General features: G+C 45.0%; 1 protein-coding gene across 1 annotated transcript in view; it reads left to right on the top strand.

Annotated features, from left to right (window-relative positions):
• Nucleotides 1-13,785, top strand: part of FAM20C (FAM20C golgi associated secretory pathway kinase) — a 150,330-nt gene that overhangs the window by 80,728 nt on the left and 55,817 nt on the right. The window lies entirely within an intron of this gene.

Below are 13,785 nucleotides of genomic sequence, written 5' to 3'. Positions count from 1 at the left end.
GGGTTTACATTTGGACAATTGCCAGAACACACTTTTTTCTGTATTTAGGCCGTGTGTGCCTTCCCCATATTACCTATCCAAATATAAAGAGGTTGGGTGGGTAGTACCACATCTGCAAATAGACTTAGCCCAGATTTTTTTTATGTTGGTATGAATCATCCAGATTTTCATGATTTCTAGTAATACAGATTTTGACGTCATAGCAGGTAGGATCTGCAAAAACGGCCAAACGACCAGCGGGGACGTGCATCGGATCGGAATCGGATTTTAAACATGCCCAATTTACATGCAATCGATCGAGATTGTATCGAAATTGGTGAAATTGAGTCCAAAACGTTCTGGCAGGCAAATGAGTTCCACCACCTCTCCAGGACCACTTTGTAAGTAAATCAGTAGCATACCTCCCAACAGTCCCGATTTTATTGGGACAGTCCCGATTGTCAGGGCCTGTCCCGATGTCCCACCCGCGGGCGGCAGTGTCCCGCGGTGTGGGGGGGCTGTTGGGAGTCCCCCCTGTCAGCTGCTAAACAGCGGGGAATAAACGCTGTGCGCATGCGCACAGCGTCTATTCCCGCAGCCAGGGGGCTGGGGGCATGGCTAGAGGCTCACAGAGCCTCTGGGTCATGCCCCCATAGCGGCAAAATGGGGGCGTGGCCTCGCAGGGGAGCCGCGAGTATAGGCCACGCCCCCGAAATTAGGCCACGCCCCCGAAAATTTCGGCGCGCAGGAGCATCGTCCCGAATGAAGAGCTACAGAAGTTGGGAGGTATGCAGTAGGACCATGGGTATCAGAAAGTCACAGGGATTAGTTTTGACTTGTAACGTACAACTATTGATCGGAGAGTGAGTGTTTGAGCCCTGCAGATTTAGATTTTGAACCTAGGTTCTCTCCACAAGTTAGAACTAGCTCACAAATATGAAATTATTGTTAAAACAAGACATGAATTTCAGTTTATTAGTTTTTCTTTTAGAAATTCCCTCTGCATATTAAGTGAAAGTTGCAGTGTAAGTTGTATAGTTGCTTGAAGTTATTGCGGAGAATTAAATGAAAGCCAGGGATATGCTGAGAAAGCTGCAAGCTTTCGTGAACAATTAATAGTATAACTTTACCCCAAAGACCGCACTTTAACTATGAACAAAAATGAGGTCAACTGCCAAACAGAAAATGAATGCACTGCACAGTATAGGTGCACCAAAGCAGGATGGAAATTTCAGTATGGTTTATAGAAGTCTGGCCTAGATTGCATCTAGTCTGCTGAACATACCGTGTTGCTTGATAGGTAATACAATCTTATATACATGAAATTACAGATGAATATATTGGGTAAAAAGGAGCAGAATAACTGGTAACAGCAATGCTTATCGGCTGACCTTTGCGGTTTTAATTTATTTATTTATGCATTTTGTTTAAATAAGTATTGGAATGGAAATGTTATTGCTGTTCAGCACAACTCTGCAGTGTCACATAATAAAACCTATGTTGTTAATATTGATAAAAACCTTAGCATAATTGGTTGAGAGTGTCATTGGAGGTCACATAACGTGTGATTGGATTCTGACATTGATACTGCATTCTTTCTAGGTGCATGAAGAGGTTTAGAAGTACAGGGACCCCAAGCGGCCACCTCCGCCTCCAATCCCGACAACTTTGTATAAAACAGATGAGGAGATTAGTTCCAGTGACCTATATAACAAACTAGCACTGCCAAGCAGCAATAATATACAGTATATACATTTATTTCATAACATGATGTAATAAATGTCCCCAGTGTAAGCAAATGTTTTTCTGTAACTGTTAGCTAGTGCTGGCGTGGTATATTGTCACTGTTACTCATTCTTCCCCATGGCCCAACAACCCTGTAATTACATCCCACCACGTTCCCTATAATTCATTCTCTGCCCATCATCTCTCATCATCATTCTCCCAAATCTATTAATCATCACCTCCCACTTCTGTTATTCATCCCCCCTGCCACAACCTCAATTACCTTCCACCAACCGGATGAATAGATTGGAATACCTGTTGTGGTTTGGTGGGTTTGGTGTGTTAACTGGTCAAAGACAACAATGTCCTGTCCACCATATGAGGTTGGCTTGAACTTGTCCTGTTGGTGGTAGAGGAGCATTCCAACCTACAGTATGCTGGTTGGTGGATGGTAACAACTTTTCTTCTAATTCATCTGCCTATTCTGGACGTACTGGGGCATTCTAGAAAGGGATGGTACTCATTGTACTCGAGGGGTTCTCTCTAAGTGCAGTTTTTTATTTCACATTGATATCTGAATCTCATTTGGCTCTTGGATAACGTCTATAATAAACTACATTTATTGTAAAGTCAGTTTAATTTACATTGATAATTTTATTTTTTTTAGAACCCTTTTAGCGCAGCTTTTTCCCCTTTTTCTTTGTATTTGTCTTATCCAGGACTGACTATCCTGGTATCAGCAGTTGCTGGTTAGAGCAGCCCTTGGCTAGTGCCACCACCAACCCCTTAAGGGGTTTCTTCCTCTCCATTGTTTTATAAGGCAGCTGATGAGAGTGTCCACTTCGGAGTGAGCGGGGCATAATGAACTCATTGGTTCATATTAAAAATGCCAAATCTTCAACCTAAAACTTTTAACCAAAGGGCAAGACCATACACAATAATAAAGATCTGCTGAAGTTTGGTTACATTTAGGGCGATATACCGGGGTGTATTCAATGCGGCCGGCGAGAGGGTTAAACGGCAGGGATCGCCGAAAAAAAGGGATCCTCACCATTTAACCCCCGCGCCAGCCGCTCACCCTATTTAACATTCCGGGGAATACTCGCTGTCAGAGGATGGCGAGGAATCCCCCAAACAGTGAGGCTCGCGGCTAAATGCAGCAGACTCCCTGCATTAGCCGCAAGCCTCGCTGTTTGGGGGAATCCTCGCGAGTCTCGCTGTTTTAGCGGCCACATACGCAGTTTCCCCCTCGCTTCAAAAACTGAGAGAGGGGGAAACAGCCTATGCAGGGGGTCAGGTGAATACTGACCCTGCTCGCTGTCACAGATCCCCCTAGCATTGAATACTGCATACTGTCATATAAATTTATATTAGTTATCAGGGCCAGGTTAAGGGAGGAGTTTTACTGGGGCCCCCACATACTGTTGTTTCAATGTTATTTGGTGGCTCAACTGTTCATTGTCATTCAGTGGTCACTGAGATGCAGGTACAGACGTCTTAGGGTCAGTGTCTCAGGGGATTTAACTTGACAACACCTCAAGACACTGAGCTTTTGGCGTCTGCTGCTGTGGCGCGCACACTGCCCCTGCTGTGACATCAGATGTACTTTAGATGTGTGTATTTGTCACAGTGGTGGGTGCTTGGCAGTGTTTTTTTTTTCTTGTGGGGGGCTCCTACAACATCATAACCCCTGGGCCCTCGCCAGTCTTGATCCGGCCCTATTAGTTACTATTAGCAAAATAATTTGCTTACTAAACATATATACATACATCTGATTTGGTTTGCAATGTTTTGGTCCCTATTCGGCTGAAATACAGGGTTTCTGATTTTGACAGCGGCCTGTGGGTGAATAAGGCCTGGTCTTTATAAATTGTTTTCCAAGCTCCTGAGTCACTAAGGAATGACAGCAGCCTTCATTTTTACTTTGGATGTTCCATTCCGCTCTAAAATGTTAATAATTCTTTTATGCCACAGCGAAAAAACCTGATTTGCATCCGTTTATTATACTGCACAGAGCATGAGAGCACTTGAGTAGCTTTTAAACTACATGGTAAGATGAAGTGCGGCAGGCAGTGAGGGTGTTAGTGCGAAGTGAAATTCAGCTTTGCAGAGAAGATAGGAAGCTCATGGTTAACCCTTAGTTGCTGAGCTATATATGAAAGCCTGCATTACTTCTCTAATTTCCAGGGACATTCCAAACTTCCAAAAATGGAAGTTGTGGGCACTGATTCTGATTCACTTGCAAAAGCAAATTATTTCTCTAATGGACAAAAGCATGTGCACTGCAGGTGGGGCAGATGTAACATGTGGAGAGAGTTCGATTTGGGTGGGGTTTGTACTTCAAACTGGTATCTATATTGCGGTGTAAAAAAAAAAGCAGCCAGCATTTACTCTGCACAGAAAAAAAAATAACACTCAAATCTAACTCTCTCTGCACATGTTACATCTGCCCCACCTGCAGTGCAGCATGCTTTTGTGAACCAGAATCAGGCTGTGTGTCCATTAATGTGCTGATACAATTAACAGTAGGTATTATAATCACTCTCATTTTCAAAGCCAGTGCAAGATCTGTCGTCACCCCAGGCAGTGGCAAACGCAGTATTTTCAGAGGGGGGTTTCCAAATGTAATCCAAAATTACACTGTAAAAAATTAATAGGTACTTATGTAATATCTGGGCTCCCGTTTTTCTTATGAGACCGCGTCCGCTCTCCACGCTTCGGGCACGGTGGCTCGCTGCACTCGCCACACTATATAAAATCATCTCCATGCGTAGTTGGATAGTAGATCTATAGTATAGGCTGTTTAAAATAAGATAAAATTGTCAGGAAATGTTTAACAAATCATAATAAATAAATACACAAAGAGAATAGAACCAGTACTGCACTTTCTAAGCTCACAATCTCTCACTTCATGTTAAGGCTCCTTCCCCCCCACAGTAAGGGCCGGCCACACCTTCCCTTTGGCCATGCCCCCCACCGACAGGGCTGTCCGCACCTCTGAGGATTACATATGGGGCGGGATGCACTAACATCTGCAGCCCCTTACCGCCCCCCCCCCCCCTCCACTGGCTACCGCATCAATACTAATTGCATTACATATGCAATTAGTATCGCAAAGGGCAACTCTTGTGATAAGAACTGCCCTTTGCGAAGCAGCTGCGAGGATGAGCAGATCCCTGACGGCTCTCCCCCCTCCTCCTGCCCTACTGCTGCTGCAGGGCTCTCCTCCTCCCGGCACCTGGAAGGGGAAGTACGGGGCTATGGAGGAGTAGGTCACTGGTTTGGCCAGGGGTCTGTGCGGGGCATCAGGGATGCAGTAAGAAGCCCATAGGCTTCTAGGGAAAAAGCTGACGATACCCCCCGCAGCAAAAAACCCGGCCTGCTGGTTTTCCTGCATATCAAAATGCGGTAAACACCCAGATAAAGGGGTTTTACCACATTTTTGTGATAGTGCATCCCGCCCATGGACTTGAGATAGATAGAGATTAAGGTGCAGTCAGTCAGCTCCCAACTGTCATGTTAGAGGCCGCTTTTGAAAAATTGCATTTAGGATGGGATTGATTAGTACTTTAGCTCTCTTCACTTTATCACTCTCCAAGCATTGATATATACATGCCCCTCAGTTGGCGTGATGTACAAACCATTTGCGGGATATCCCACCACACACCACTCATCGCATTGCTAGTAGTCGCATATGTACTGTATGTAATCTACTTCCGATAAGATCCGCCCTTTTGGATGCCAGTACTTCTGGGTTTGTACAGATGAATGCAGCAGTCGATTAGATCCCTCTCCAGGGCCGGCGCCACCACTAGGCAGCTCTAGGCATTTGCCTAGGGTGCCGGCACCTGGAGGGCGGCAGTTCGCCCCTCACCCCCAGCGAGCTGTGGAAAAAACTTGCTGGAGCGGTCAGGGGTGTCCGTGCTGCAGTGGAACCTGCGGTCAGGGCTGTCCGTGCGGCAGTGGTACCTGCGGCGCCGTCATGTGTATAAAGCTGGCTGCGGCCGGCGGGGTCCCTGCAGTGAATAGAAAATAACTAGCGCTATGCGCGCGGCGGCGCAGGATGCGCTAGTTATTTTCTATTCACTGCAGGGACCCCGCCGGCCGCAGCCAGCTTTATACACATGACGGCGCCGCAGGTACCACTGCCACACGGAGACCCCGACCGCTCCTGCACTGCAGGGACACCCCTGGCAGGGATGCCGCCCGCCACCCGCCCCCCCCCGGCACCGGGGCGCCCCGACCCCGACTTGTCTGGGGCACTCCGGTGCCTTGCACTGGCCCTGTCCCTCTCAGGAACGTTTTGGAAAGAAGACCGTAAGTTTCTATAAGCCAATGCCAGTAAAAGCCTTAAACTCTGCACCAAAGCCCCAGTGTCAGGGCTTAGTATCCTAAAATTCCTAAACATTAGCTTTTGGCTTCATTTTCCCTTTCGTACATCTGGCACACTGTTAGTGGAGATGGGGCGGCGAGTCGAGGTCTGATGGAGGCGCTGTCGCCCGGGTCCCACTCCCCCTTCCCTGCTGAAAGGAGTCAGGCATTGGGGAGAGAGATGAAAGGCTACTTCCACAGTACAGCATCTTTCCGCAGCCCAGCACACGCTGCTCATTGCTCAGTGCAGAGCTGGGGAGAGAGGCAGCTGCAGAGGCAGCCTTTCCTCTCTCTCCCTGAGTTGGTGGTGTGCGTTCCCACCAGCACCCGCCTGCCTGCAAAAACAACTCTTCTTTCACAGGTGGCCTGACCACGCTCCCTCCCAGAGGTCACACCCCTCCTGGAGGCCATGCTCCTTCAGTTTACCGGGCCCCTGACGATCTTTTCGCACCCCATACTGAATGTGAGTAGAAAGAAAAGGGGGGAGAGATGTCCCTGCTTCCTGTCTCCTTAGGATGTCACCCTATAATTAACTAAAACACTGGAGAATTTAGACTCCCTGAAAATAAAGTGTGTGCCTATCAATCCAGAAACCACAGTAACAGTGTCTCCATTCTGAGCAGCATGCCAGCTGCCTAGGAGTATAAAAACTGCTAGTGTATGTAATAATGGCAGACAATGCTGCACAACCGATTGGCTAAATGGGGATAATGTATAATTATATTAAACATCCTAGCATCTGACGTGTGACCTCTAGCATGTATATACATTCACATTCCGTAAACTTACAAACTAAACCTGAAATAAAGACTCGGAGACTTAGGTTTGGCAGAAATTGTTAGCTGATTTATTTACAGCACTTTAAGCTAGATTAATTTATTAATAATTAATTAATGGTGGCCCAGAAACAACGGCTAATTAACTAAACTCCACCCCACAATCTACATACGTAATCAAGCCTACCCTAACAAGCAGTATCCGCTCGACCTACTGCATTGACTACCGCCCCGTCCAGGTGGGGTCGCTGTCCCCGAGCGGGTGATCCAGTGAAGGCCTAAGCCAATGAGAGGTGAGTGCACCGAAAATCAAACATATATGTTGCATCATCACTTGAAGAAGAACTAATTCCATTAACCTGACATTCTTTCCCGCTTATCAGCCAACACAATTAACACCCACCCAATTACACTCCCACAAGGGAGGGAGGGCGGGAAAACCTTCAGGAAAGAGAGGAAGACTCCTCCCTTTCCTGCATTGATATCCCAGCTAACACTGCCATTCCTTGAATCCTTATTGGGCAACCGAGTCACATGCTTCCCGAGGTCACACAGCCTTGGATGTTTAACCCACTCCATGCCTATTGCAAGCATTACGTTAATCTTCTTCCTGCGCTCATTTGACCTACAATGCAATCCCATTATCTGATCCCTAACAGTGAATCAGAGGGTGTTTTTTTATTAGCTCAATTGGTTCAACATCAAATGTAATGGAAAAGGTCTGCGAACATTTAGCCAAAGTTAACATGGGCACCCCCTATAAATTGGAGACGTTACCCACACAGGCGGCCCAGTACCTGTTGCTCAATTCCAGTAATCATAATGGAAGCCTTCTTTTCCTACAGCACTGTTTCAGTGTATAGGTGTCTAATTGCTGGTTCTGTCTCTCCATCATCTGACCACAGATAATCTTCTAGCAGACATGCACAGCCACTGAGAAAATGTAATAGAGGTCCCATTAACTTAATTATGTACATACACCCCGAGAGGAGCAGCCACTGGGAAAATGTAGGTTCCAAAAAGTTGCAATGTTCATCCATGGACCAATATTTTGAATATTTATGTTTAACTGATTATTATTAGAGATGATGCTTTTGCTTGCCTGATAAGTACCGGCTATTTGATAGGGATAAGTACGGATGACCAGTACGGGGATGCCGGCGGTTAGAATATAGAATCACGATGGAGGGAATCCCAACAGGGGTCAGATGAGTATACTTACCCCCTCTAGTGCATCCTGTTGCCTAACCTTCACCCCCTTTTCTAAGGGCCTAACTTCAACTCCACATTCACCGCAGCCAAACCGTAACCCCCATCCCCTCCACAACCTAACCCTAAGTCCGCCAAAATCGAATGCCCCTTCCCTGGGCTGACACGAATGCTCCCTGGCATTCCAAAAGTCAGGAATCTGGCACCGGCATCCTCATAGATGTCAGGATTCTGGTTCTGGTCTCCCTGCAGTAGTTAATATGCTGGCAATGGTATTGGATAGTCCCCGGCGAATCCATTGGATAAAGGTCAGTGTAGTAAACATTGGACCAAGAAACTTAAAAAAGCAATGTGCTGTGCATGGTTCTGCTGAAACCTTACGTAATAAAAATGACTGTCACAAATGGGTGACCTTTCTTAATGACAACTAAACAGGGTCCAGATGTTATTTTCCAGGGGCTGCCTATAATACTAATCCATATCCAGTAATCCACCTACTTGATACTAGATGAGATTCTAAAAGTAGGCACTGGTACAGTACAACGACAAGCCTTAAGAATTCTACAACATTAAAACAGAATAGGAAACAGTGGGATTTTTATATCTTTCAGTGGGCTGTGTAAGCAGACGGCTTTGATAACATCTCTGAAGAGTTAGTTTTATAACGCTGCTTATTTTAAAAGCAGCAGGATCTGTGTATTATTGTTGAAGCATGAAGGTATTTATCCTGGCTTTTTGGGCAGCAGGATACTTTGTGTGGTCTATGTTATGGTCTGCAGAGAGCCCAGGCTGGATCGTGATGCAGTGACCCAGCATTATGTCATCTTTTCCCAAATTTCACTATACATACAAGAGGCAATATTTCCCAAACCGACGGGAATTTCCAACTGGTTTTCTATTGATGGCAATGTTAGATATTAAAAGCAGATGTCACAAACAATATGATGTTTGGTTCATTTTAACCACTTGAATCCCTTACACTTGTAATGTTGAATTAGTATTTCCAATATACAGACATAGTCCCACTCATCTTTCCCCCATCACCATTGATTTTTCCATTTGGTGCGCCAAATTCGCCAGCGGTGTGGAATCGGCATGCTGTGACATTGCCACTTAATGCTTTTCTATGTCGAAGGGTCAAGGCCAATCGCCACGTGGTGATTGGCATGGCAACGGCAAGCATGACTACATCTGTAGCAAGCCAAGATTTCTGGCAATTTTGCAAAGTGAAATGTCCATCACAGCAGGAGACAGATATATAATCATCGATGGTTTATACCCGATGTAGAATAGTTTTGCCATCGATGGGGGAGAACGAGATGGTTTCTCTCCATTGATATCAAGCACAAACTAAGTTTTTTTTTTCTTTCTTCCCAAAGGAGGCGGGACACGGAGCATAGCTCCGCTTCAAACACTCATGAAGCCCCGCCCCCAGGTTTTGATTGGCCCACAAGCCAATCAGTCAAAGAAAATGGATGACTATCGATATGTAAAAACATTGATGGTCATCCATTGCATAGTATGCCACTATTGATGGCCAGATGCATTATTGCCATCGATGGCAATAACAATGATGGCCATCCCTAGGTAAAATTATGGGTACAAGTTTTGGGGGTTCAGATTAATTTCTTTGTTTTGTGCACAAATCATTTGGCACAGAGAAAAATGAACTTATCCAAAACATAGATTAAGATATGATCAGTATGCAAACCATTGCTCTCACAGATGAGGACAAAATAATTCCATTTAAAGCCATAATTCCATATATTGTGCTTATGAGATCTAAAGAGATTGGAGAAGTAAGGAACAATTTGCATATGTCTACTTAAAATTCCTAGAGTTAGGCTTAATTCTTCACTCGTGGCTCTGTGGGGTAATGCTGGCTGCTCTAAATCCAAATATCAATTCCTTGTGTAAAGGCTTTTACTGCATCATTTTATATATATATATATATATATATATATATATATATATATATATATATATATATATATATATATCAAAAACATTACATTAAAAAAAAAGGTGTCGAAATTATTGAAATGCGTAAAGGTCTATAGGGTCTCATGTAACCCTTTAGGATGAGCAGATCTACTACTTGATCCTCTGGACAGCAACTGGAAAGACCCTTGGACCTGCTCTTTGGCTGCAAAGCTAGGGTGGGTACAGACCAGACATAGATGTTGATGCACAAAGAGAAAGATGGGTACTTGTGTACTAGCACGGCGCCCCGATAATTAGTCGCCCGATTTTTTAATCGAATCGTATCGCATGCCATACACCCGATGGCATGCGATGCGACGCAATTTTAACTCATATTCGATATTAAATTGTATAAGCACCCTAATGTATGCTTTTAAGCACCCTAATGGGTGCTCACAATGCTTAAATGCACCCCCACGCCACCCTCAAGTATAAACGTGAACCCGAAGCGTGTCGAGCACAGCGAGCCCACGAGGGGCGGAGGTACGCATCCTACGACCTTTTCATACCCCCACTATCCACGCCGGCGTGGAGTTGAGAATAGAAAGTGTGGCGAGCGCAGGGAGCCACCGAGCCCGAAGCGTGGCGAGGGGACGCGGATACCTGTGAAGCCCGCGAGGGGACGCGGATACCTGCGAAGGTATCCGCGTCCCCTCGCCACGTTTATACTTGGGGGTGGCGTGGGGGTGCATTTAACCATTGTAACCACCCATTAGGGTGCTTATACAATTTATAATCGCATCGCATCGCATTGTATGGCATTGTATGCCATATACAATGGCATACAATTTTAAAATTGTATGCCATTGTACAACATCGGCCGATATCGCGTCGCATCGCATACCATCGCATGCGATATGGTCTGCGATGGGCGCTGTGCTAGTACACAAGTAACGAAATATGTGTGGTGCGCAATTATCAGCGACTGGCAAGGAGTAGTCCCTCCCCTAAGTAGGTAAAGATATATATATATATATATATATATATATATATATATATATAGTATGCCAGTGCTGGCTGATTAATATACACAAGACGGTACATAATGATAAATAATATTTATTAACTGAACACAAAAAAATGTCAAAGTCAATAATAAAACTCGGGATAATACCCCTTTCAGACATATGCAAAAATTTCAGTTGTTTCACACGAACACGCATGAACCCTGGACTAACATATGTCTGAAGGGGTCTTCTCGGGATTTTGCACCCAGATCCTAAGCACCTACAATCGACTCGGGACACTAAAATCCCGGGATCGAACCCAGTAGTGAAATCCCAGGTAGTATGTCTGAAAGGGATATGAATGTCATGCTTGATGCATTCCAACCTATGTCCAACTAACTACTGGTGGCAATCATGTTTAATAACTGAGAAGAGGAGAACGGTAAAAGTTGCCTACTGATTATAGACAGGGACACTACCTGTAGCTAGAAAAGCATCTGTTAAATGTTACTACCAATACCTATGCCAAAGACAAACAACCCCCCCGCCAAAAAAAACCTGAAAAACTAAAAAGTACAAATTTGTCTAATTAAAAAATATGACATCAATACTCATTGGCTTGGGTAAGAACCTATGTATCAAACATCTTCCAATAACGCAGAGAGGCCATAAGGATAGATACACATATTAATATATTATGGTGATACAAAATAGTGATTATATACCAGCTACTGTATAAGGGCATTTTAAGAGAGGAGAGGACCCACGTGCAGCCTTAAATGCAGGCCTCCTCCTATCTGACAGCAAGTACACTCTGGCATTAGAGTCTTCTGCGCATGCTCAGGTCTCCGGGAATATGTTGCCCGCACCGAGGTGATTTGCGTCTCCAGAGCTAACATACCACTGCAAGACTCGAGAGGGGAAAGTATAATGTATGGGTGTTGTGGATCCCCATGAACCCAGGGGCCCGTGTGCACCGTGCATACTACACCCATTATAGAAACACCTATGTACTGTATGACAGTTATGTTAATAGAAGAACAGAGTTTTAGTACATTTCTCCTTTAGTGCTCTCTCTACCTTTTGCTGAGATAATACTGTACTTTTATGTTCAATCACCATGAACAGCACCATGGACTATACACAAATACAGTAGCTATATATAAACCTAATATATAGTAGCCTGAATCATAGACCTCTGTTTGTGTCCTTTTAATCAGATTAGAAAGCTGCAGTGGCACCATAATGATCTACCAAAGGTTGAACGTCCGAAGCTACACAGTATACAATTTTATTACATGTTTTATCCTTCAGCTTATTATTGTTAATTGGCGCAGATGATTTCTGTATAGAATAAACAGGAAACAGATATCTCCAAGAACATAAGATTACAGCGGAGCCAGATCCTCCACCTGCTGCAGTCCCATATGTTCTCCAGTTCGGGTGCCAAATGCTGGAAACACAATAAAATAACAACAATACAGAATAGGAGAACAAAAATGAACATAGAGGTCCATCTATTCTGTCCTTCTTTGTGATTGGAGGTTCTTGCTTTTTTATATAATGGCATTGGATATTTATTTTCTGGGTGGGTAGGTAATATTTATTTTATGTATTTACAATATTAATATGTTTGCCCCATGCATTTTTAATTCTTTGCTGAAAATACTGAGGGGTAGATGTATTAAGCTCGGTGAAGTGATAAAGTTTCTGGTTTTTATCACCGGCCAATCAGCTCCTACTGTACCTGTCGTTTTTCAAACCAAGCCTGTAACTTCACAGTTAGGAGCTGATTGGCCGGTGATAAAAACCATACACGTTACCACTTCACAGAGCTTAATAAATCAGCCCCTGAATTCTTTAGCACTCTTTTGTGACAATAGAGCTTAGAGCCTGATTCAGAACTATTGCTGCTTGACGAGCTGTAAAGCGCCGCCCGCTGCCATCAAATGAATTCTCTCCCCTTCGGAAATAAAAGTCAGTAAAAACTGACGTTTATTTCCTATGCAGACCTCCGAAAAGGGGGCGGCCGCTGAGGTCATGTGACGTCAGCCTCTCGTCCCCAGCAGGCAAGGGAATGCCCAGCATTTTCATGCGGACACCCATAAAACACTGGCCATTCCCCTGATGCTGCCCCCTGTCTGCCCCCTGTCTCCCCTACCCGTGCAAACAGGCAAATATGCGCATGTGCAGACTCCCCACCATTGGAACGGAGACGAATCCAGCCCAATCCATTCAAACTTGAATCACCCCCTTAGTTTGCCACCTGGGTACATGTAACTAGTAGCAACCGACTGTTCTGTTAACTGCTTTCAACCACAGCTGCTCTTAACTTCCACATTGTAATATTAGTTTAAAAATGGCAGTTAGGAGCTGACTCGCTGGTAGTTTATGTCTGTCCACTTTATCTCCATTCATAGCTAAGTAAATAGACTGCCATGTCTCTAAAGTGATCTGATTGGTTAGTAGCTTTTCTCTCTCCGAGTTTTCTCTATCCAAGCTTTGAAGAATCTCCCCCATGGCCCTTATCTTGGTTAACTCGCAAAGGCAAATTCCTTCTCAAATGGACAAAACCATGGCCCTTATTCTGAATCGTGCGGCCGGAGCCGCACACGGTGCTCCGGCCGCACAAACCAATCCCCGCCCACACTACGGATCGCCACGGCCGTCCGTACACGGACGGCTGGCGATCCGCATGAAAATGGTGGGGCGTACGCCTCCACCATGGTGGGAGCTGCCCCCTGCATTCGATGGTCGTCGACCATCGAAGGCAGGGCCGCACGCCCCAGCAGCTC

The sequence above is a fragment of the Crinia signifera genome, chromosome 7 (genome assembly GCF_055691185.1).
Source record: "Crinia signifera chromosome 7, ASM5569118v1, whole genome shotgun sequence".
NCBI lineage: Eukaryota > Metazoa > Chordata > Amphibia > Anura > Myobatrachidae > Crinia > Crinia signifera.
The sequence above is the reverse complement of the archived record's forward strand: the minus strand, read 5'-3'. Positions and strand labels throughout refer to the sequence as shown.